Source organism: Symphalangus syndactylus, chromosome 5 (genome assembly GCF_028878055.3).
Source record: "Symphalangus syndactylus isolate Jambi chromosome 5, NHGRI_mSymSyn1-v2.1_pri, whole genome shotgun sequence".
Taxonomy (NCBI): domain Eukaryota; kingdom Metazoa; phylum Chordata; class Mammalia; order Primates; family Hylobatidae; genus Symphalangus; species Symphalangus syndactylus.
The window spans coordinates 8,424,030-8,432,013 of NC_072427.2; the positions used below are offsets into that span (position 1 = coordinate 8,424,030).

The window sequence follows — 7,984 nt, forward strand, 5'->3', positions numbered from 1 at the left end:
AGTAAGCTTACTGGAGTGAAACTTGAACATTTTCAAAAAGGGTTAACGCAAATGATTCTTGTCCAAAGAAATAGAAATAATCGAAGTGTGAAGGGGCGTGGGAGGGGTTGAGATGTGCCCGTTCAGGCCCAGGGCACTGGCGAGGGTGTGTGTGTGAGTGGGGGGTGGGGGCATTAACGGTGTCTTCTTCCCACAAATGAAAGAGAAACAGTAAATTCTCCTGGGGGTGGTGAATCAGGTGGGAAGGTGGAGCCAACGCTCTGCAAACTGTATGGGGAGCCAGGGGTTGGTAGCTGGGAAGAGGGTTCGGTGGTGACCCTGGGGGAGGGGATGGGGGCAGGGAGCGGGAAACAGGGGGCAGCCCCGGGGGAGAAATGGGAGAGGGAGGAGGACGCCAGGGGCACAAGGACAGCCTCCCCGGGGGGGGGGGGAGGGGGCACGGTGCCGCCTGAGCCCGAGGATGGAGGCTGAGGCCGCCCGTTGAGTCACAGGTAAGGGGAGCCGCTCTGGCCAGGCCCAGGGCCGCCTGCCTCCCTCCCCGCGCGCAACAGCTCCTCCCTGCGTCTCGGGTTTCAATGGCTGGGCCTGCCCGAAAGCTCTGGGTCCCCGCGTCCCAATTTCTTCTTTATTTTTGAAGGATAATATTGGTGGACATAGAATTCTTTGTTGACATTGGTCAGCACTTTGTCATCGAGTATCTTCTGGCCTCTGTGGTTTATGATGAGAAATCAGCTTACTGAGGATCCTTGAATATGGCTTGTCTCTCGCTTGTGCTTTCAGGGTTCTCTCAACAGTTTGATTATGATGTGTCTGGCTGTGTATCTCTTTGAGTTTACTCTACTTGCAGTTTGTTGAGCTTCTTAGATATGTAGATTAATGTTTTCCATCAAGTTTGGGAAGTTTTGATTCGTTATTTCTTCAAATATTCTTTCTATTCCTTTCTCTGTCTCCCCTCCCTTTGAATTTCTTCTTATCCACGTCTTATTTTGTTGCTGATGTCCCAAAGGTCTCCAAAGCTGTGTTCATTTTCTTCTACTTTTTTCCTGTTCTTCAAACTAGATAATATCAATTGACCTATCTTCAAGTTTGCTATACTGTCTTCTGCTTCGTCAAATTTTCTGCTCAGCCCCTATAGCGGAATTTTCATTTTAGTTGTTGTATTTTTTAACTCTAGAATTTCTATAAATTGTTCAAAAATATGTAATTTTGATCCCTTTGTGAATATTTGCATTTGGTGAGACATTGTTTTCATAATTTACTGCAGTTGTTTAGACACACATTCTGTTAGCTCTCGGAGCACATTTAAAATAACCAATTTAAAGTATTTTCTAGTAAGTCTAAAGTCTGTACTTCCTCAGGGAACCGTTTCTATTAGTTGCTTAGTTTCCTATTATAGAGCCATACTTTCTTGTTTCTTTACATGCCTTGTAATTTCTGTTGACGACTGTTTAAAATAATACATTGGACACCTCTTAAAATCATTACGTCCCTCCCCAGAGTATATTGTTGGTGCTGCAATTTTTTAGCTGTTTTGTATATTTAATAATTTTTTTGAACTAATTCTACAAAGTCTGTACTCTTTGTTACTTGTGGCAACTGAAGTTTCTATTTGGTTAGCTTGGTTGTTGAGTAAGGATAGGACAGAGATTTCTGTAAATACCAGAAACCAGTAAATCTCCAAGTCGGGTCAAATACAGACAATCTTGCATGTGGAGTCTTCCAGAGTATTACCAGACCGGTCTGACCAGTTCCAATAAGGACAAATCTTTGGGAATGAGGCTTTAAAAACAGCTTCATTCTGCTCACTCTGGTGGTTCCAGTACTGCTCCAGGAATGTGGGGTGTTATTTTTCAAGGCCATTGCAGGAAAGGAAAGTGAGGCATGAGAGTGAATCAAGGTAAAATGCCACAAAGCTTACTGTTCTTATGGAGGATTGGCTAGTTTTCTTAAATACATGCTGCTTGAGTTGCTACAAGTCTTTGGTCAATTTCTAGAGTTCTGGAAAAGTTGATTCTAATAATCTTTGCCAACTTTCTTCTTGTTTCTATGGAGAACAGAAGTTTTGTCAGTCTTTATTCTGCCATTTATGCTGACTTCACTCCTTGATTTTTAAAAATTAATGATCTAAATAATAGTCATATCTCTCTGTATAAAGAACAGAGTGCTCTGGAATATGATTTTTGGGGGGTTCACATCCTGGCTTTGCTACTTACCGGTTTGTGGCCTTTGGCAAGTTACTTGTCTGTGTATCAGCTTTCTTTTATGAACTGGGCATATGAATAGTACTCATCTCATATGTTGGTTGTGACTATATAAAATGAGTTAATATGTGGGGAGTTCCTATAAGGATGCTTAATACAGAATAAACATTTGGTGAATCTTACCTGTTGAAACAGCTACTCTAAATTTTCACTACAATTCCACACAGTTGATAGGCTACTGCCGCCTTCTTCCTCTTCTTCTTCTTCCTCTTCCTCCTCCTCTTCCTCCCCTTTCCCCTCCCCTTCCCCCTTCCTCCTCCTCCCTCTTCCCCTCCTCCTTCTCCTTCCTCTTCCTCTTCTTCTTCCTCCTCCTCCTCTCCTTCTCCTTCTTCCTTCTCTTCCTCTTCCTCTCCTTCTCCTTCTTCTTCCTCCTCTTCCTCTTCCTCTTCCTCTTCTTCAACAGAGCTGCCCAGGCTGTAGTGCAGTGGCGCTATCTCAGCTCACTGTAACCTCCACCTCCTGGGTTCAAGCAATTCTCCTGCCTCAGCTTCCTGACTAGCTAGGACTACAGGCATGCACCACCACGCCTGGCTAATTTTTTTTTTTTTTGTATTTTTAGTAGAGATGGAGTTTCACCATGTTGACCAGGCTGGTTTCAAACTCCTGACCTCAAGTGATCTGCCCACCTCAGCCTCTCAAATGGCTAAGATTACAGGCGTGAGCCACCGCGCCTGGCCCTGATAGGCCAACTTCTAAACTGAGGTTGATAGGATTATTTACTGAAGTCACAGAGGTAGTGAGTAATTGATTCAAGCAACCTCGAAGAGTTGCTGCATGGATTAGAGATAACGTGTAAAATTTTAAGCTCATACTTAGATGCTTCTCATTAAATGGAAACCACTCCTACAAATTATGGCTCTAGTATTTTCTCCATAGTGGGTGAACAGTACATAGTTCCTTGACTATTTACTTTTTTTAGATGAGTATATATATTTATATTTAAATGTATCTTGCAGTTGCATGAGGGTTTTGCTGAAACCTTTCTTCTGTTCAATATCCAGGTTTTGGCAGAGTTCAAAGACTGGGAAGCAAGGTTCAGCCATGTTGGGCCTTTGGGCTCATAGATGAGCAAGGGTACCCCAATATGAGGGCTCAGCAAATTCTGGAACTTAATAGTTCTGAAGGCCTTTAGAGGAGAAGGAGGCAGGTAAAAGGTCTTTCAAAGCACAGCGAATGGGATAAAAGCAGGGATCAGGTGTAGCTAAAAATGGAACAGGTGGCTTACATAAATACCAGCTGTGCATTATGTGCATTATGGTCGATTTTATTGCCAGTTTATAATGTTGTCCATGGCTATTTTACAACAGTTTTCTTTATTCCTGACATTGTTGTAAATCTTGCTGTAAAACTGCTCTAATGCAGCAGAAAGGCTATGAAATGAAATGGGAACTTCAAGGATTAGTTGATTGTAGTGGAATGGAAGGGAGGCTGAGGATGCCTAGAGAGAAAATAAAGGAAAGCTGGGGGGAAAAATTAGTGGGCCAAATATCTCATTATGTATGAGAATTTGTCCTCAAGTCCGTTTAATTGTGAGCAAGAGCAGATAGCACTTTTAGAATGAATCCACCAGGTGGCACCATCGAAACATTTCTTAGAAGGCCCCTTTGTCTAGTTTCTTATAAGAAGTTAGTAAACCTGTGATTTTTAGAGGTGGAAACAATACTTACTCATTTTTGGAGGGGGAATGCATGGTGTGTATTACATTATCTTCTGTACTTTTTGTATTTGTGTGTATATATTATAGTTCTAAACACTGAAAGACCCCTTTCTCAAGAGATACAATGTCAACTTGGGAACTTGGGTCAATTTTGTAGGGCAGATTTGAGCTAAGCATCCCAGATTTAGGGATATATATGTTTTTTTTTTTTTTTTTTTTTAAATGGAGTTTTGCTCTTGTTGCCCAGGCTGGAGTGCAATGGCGTGATCCCGGCTCACTGCAATGTCTGCTTCCCAGGTTCAAGTGATTCTCCTGTCTCAGCCTCCAGAGTAGCTGGGATTACAGGTGTGCACCACCAAGCCCAGCTAATTTGTATTTTTAGTAGAGACGGGGTTTCTGCGTGTTGGTCAGGCTGGTCTTAAACTCTTGACCTCAGGTGATCCACCCACCTCAGCCTTCCAAAGTGCTGGGATTATATGTGTGAGCCACCGCGCCCGGCCAGGGATATATTTTTATACCTTTTGGTTAATATTAATATACTTTGGGTTTTCTTCTCTTTTCTTAGCCTGGGACTATCTAAGCCTTTATCCTTTTATTTTTCCTTTTTATCATCTCTGCCTAGAGGTAAAGGAGAGTACTAAGCAGCCCTCTCTACTTCTCCCAGCAGCTGGCCGCTGGCTCTGCCTCTACCTGGTCCCTTCCAGGATGTACTTCCGAAGTGGTGGAAGTAGGGAAGGCTCTTGAAGGGAGATACCCACGATTCTTAAAATTATGTACCAAGACACAGCACAGAATCAGAATCCAAGAAAATTGGATTTCTGGCCCATTCTGCCTCTTTCTTTTTAGCTCACTACTTAATTCAAGGGTTATTGCAAGGATTAAGAAAGGTAACGTGTGCAAAATGCTCAGTATATGGCCTGGTACATGCTAGGTGCGGAATGCATGTAAGAAAATAAAGTTTAATAAAATGTGTATTAAACTAATATCTTTTCAGCAGGAGGCCAAATAAACTTCTTGTCCACCTCAAAATTTTTTTCCCACTTTTTTAAAAATCAAGAAGGATGTGAGGAATCAGGAATTGAGATTTGGCATTAATCTTCATTCTTGGTGCCTAGGGTTCGCCTTGCGTATTGGTGATGAAACAGGCTATTTTTGAGACTGAGTTGTCCAGCATTCTCTAAGGTGAGGCTATGTTGCATGTTGGAAAGATTTAGCGAATAACAGAGGCAGGCTTCACTCTTGTTTCTCACTGGGAAAGGCAAGAGCAGCCTGCAGACAGAGCCCCTCTGAGGGCAAAACTCACACTGCGTGCTGCATGTGAAAACTGCAACAGGGAGTTAGAGATGCCCGGGGCAGTTGTGATTTTCACTGTCCATTTATCTGTAATCTTTTTTTTAAGGAAGATTGATGGATGCAGGGGGGTGAGGGTGGGCGGAGGAAGTCCCTGCTGCATAGTGATGCACAGAAAGTGATATTTCAGCAGAAGGAAGCTCTTGATAGTTGTTTTCCTGCAAGCTGGAGATGACGGACAGTCTTTACTGAGTTGTTTGTCCCTCTTGTCAGGTACGTAGTCCTGCAGGGCGCTGCTTAATGAACCAGAAGTCCTGCCTCTTAAGTACCTCACCAACTCAAATGTGTGCATGTCACCTTGGTGTGAATCAGAGCAGGCGCTGATGGATACCGTTTGGAGGCATGCCAGCAAGGAGTTCCTTGTGTAGCCTGCCTCTAGAGCCTCAAGTTCAACTTCCATGGGGCCAACAGGGGAGTCGGGCTGGGCAGAAGCTCCTGGGAACCAAAGCAAATGGTCTGAGAGTCTGAGAGCAGAGTGGAGGTAACGTGTTTGTGTCCTCTCTGGCTGCAGCACCCCAAGTCCTGGCAGACTCAAGTAGCCTCTTTGCAAGTTTAAATAGTTTCTGACCCCTGGCTGGTAACGTTAATACTCTACAGTGGCCCAGTGTCAGGGATATAGAGTGGCGACTACTTGGCAGAACTGGAGCTTGCTCGGATGAAAAGATAAATTGTACTGGTTAAATGAAGCTTCAGTGCAGGGTCTGGACTTCATTTCGATCTTTCATGTGGACTCTATAAGCACCTACGCACAGCGGTCTAGAAACACTGCTCCCATCCCTCCTGTCTCATGTCATCCTCCCAATTCCGGTGGTGGGGGGGCATACTCTCCCTGTGTCACGTGAGAAATTCCTTTCTCATGGGAAGCAGGTGGCATTCCTGGACTCTCGTTGGCCTGGCCGTTGGTAAGCACAGGAACTCAAGGTGTCTGAATCTCTTGTCAAAGGTGGGCTGTAAGGCTCCAGAAGACGGGAACGGAGGAGTGCCTGCAAGAGCTCCTGCCTGAGGCCTTTGGATGGGCCCTGCCGGCTTGCCGTGTGTGTGTGTGTGTGTGTGCGCGTGCGTGTGTGGTCGTGCTTATTATTTGCCCCAAATGAGGCAAGAGAGCAGTGATCAGGTGTCTTCCCAGCATCTGGTCTCGTGAAGACAATAGAAGTGGTCGGCTCAGGCCCACTGCCGTTCTTGGCTTGCCCATGTCTCCTAGGATTGGCTGCCTGGTGGCCATCCCTCTGCCATCCCCTTGACTGCCCTGTGAATGACGTCCACTCTGAGACCCCAGGCCACTCAGAAAAACTGAAGATTCTCAAGTTCGGTGCAGGTAGGGGCAGGTCCTGGTGGTGGGGAGCTTTGATCTTCTGCAGCTGGAGGATCGTCTTTCAGAATCGTAATGCAATTTGTGAATTAATAAAATTAGGTATGAAGGAGGATATGTAGAAAAGAAGATAAATCACAATTTTTAAGTTGACAAAACTACAAACATCACAAAATAACGTAATATTGTAAATTAATTGTCTGCCTGGAATACTCTGTAATTTTTTTGATCTTTTGCCTGCATCGTCTTTGATAGCAGTTTTTTTGATATTGCTTTTTAAAGAGAGACTCTCAAGATAATGGAGTCTTTACTTTGTTGTGGTTAATTAAACATTTTTTGATGTTATTCATAGTTTGAGATGTTTCTTTTAGCTTCTCAACCTGCTATACAGATAAAAAGCACTTTCATGTCAGGTAAGTATTTAGAATTGTTGCCAAATTTTAAATTTCCTCCATCAATTTTCTTTCATATGTCATATATGAGTTGGGAGATTTGGAAGGATATTTCAGACCAGCTTCTGTATCAATTTTTTTCTCCTTGTCTAATCACATGCTCCTGGTGTTGTGGACAGTAGCACATGACCATATCAGGACATGACCTATCTAGGTGTCATGGCTCTCAGTGAGTCCGCTTGGAGGGTAGTGGAAGTATCCCTGGACGTCATTCCTACACCAGACAGCAATAGCTCAGCTCTCCAAGGAAGTTACTGTGAACCACATGCACATATTCGACTCAAGTCAATGTGCCCCCAACTCAATTTGTCCTTAGCTAGACCCCAAAAGTTCTCATGGGGAGTCTGTCACTCCCCTTCCACTTAACATGATGGAAAGCCTGATTGGAGGAGGGGCGTCATGAGTGGGAAGAGACACAGCCTTCACTGATTGCAGTTAAAATGTCTTACTTTTGAAAATAGGACAAAAACATATGACCACGTGCATACACTGCTGAAGCCCCTCCCCAGGCCATGCAAGGCGCCTATGTGAGTGCAAGTGAGATGCCCAGAAGTGTAAGTTCCATCTGCTCAGGGAAGGGCTGGGTATTGCTTGGTTATCACATTCCAGGTGAAAGGAAGAGACAGTCAAGGCCTTCTGGCTATTATCTTTGATCCTAGTGCTTCGTATTTTCCATTCTGTGTGATACCAAAACAGATTTAAATCACGTTCTAGCATAGAGATGAAAAGCATTTTTACTTTTGGCAGGCCGTGGAACATCATTTAATCAATATTTGTTAATTGGTTGAACTGGATGCATAATTGGAAAGCTAATGGAAGGAGATATGTTTTACCAGGAAGGGCCCTTGGTGATCACTGATTATCCATTTTTACAGATAGAAAAGCCAGGAAGGGGAATGACTGTCTGAAGGTGGCAGTGAATGACAGAGATGAGGCCCATGGCAAGGTGCACTAG

At 43.9% G+C, this 7,984-nt stretch overlaps 1 long non-coding RNA gene across 1 annotated transcript; it reads left to right on the forward strand.

Annotated features, from left to right (window-relative positions):
- The first annotated feature begins 231 nt into the window (after positions 1–231).
- Positions 232–5,950, forward strand: LOC129482025 (uncharacterized). Its single transcript, XR_008657576.1, has 4 exons — positions 232–285; positions 3,263–3,415; positions 5,034–5,100; positions 5,482–5,950. It is a non-coding gene; the product is annotated as an uncharacterized lncRNA (long non-coding RNA).
- Positions 5,951–7,984: the final 2,034 nt, after the last annotated feature.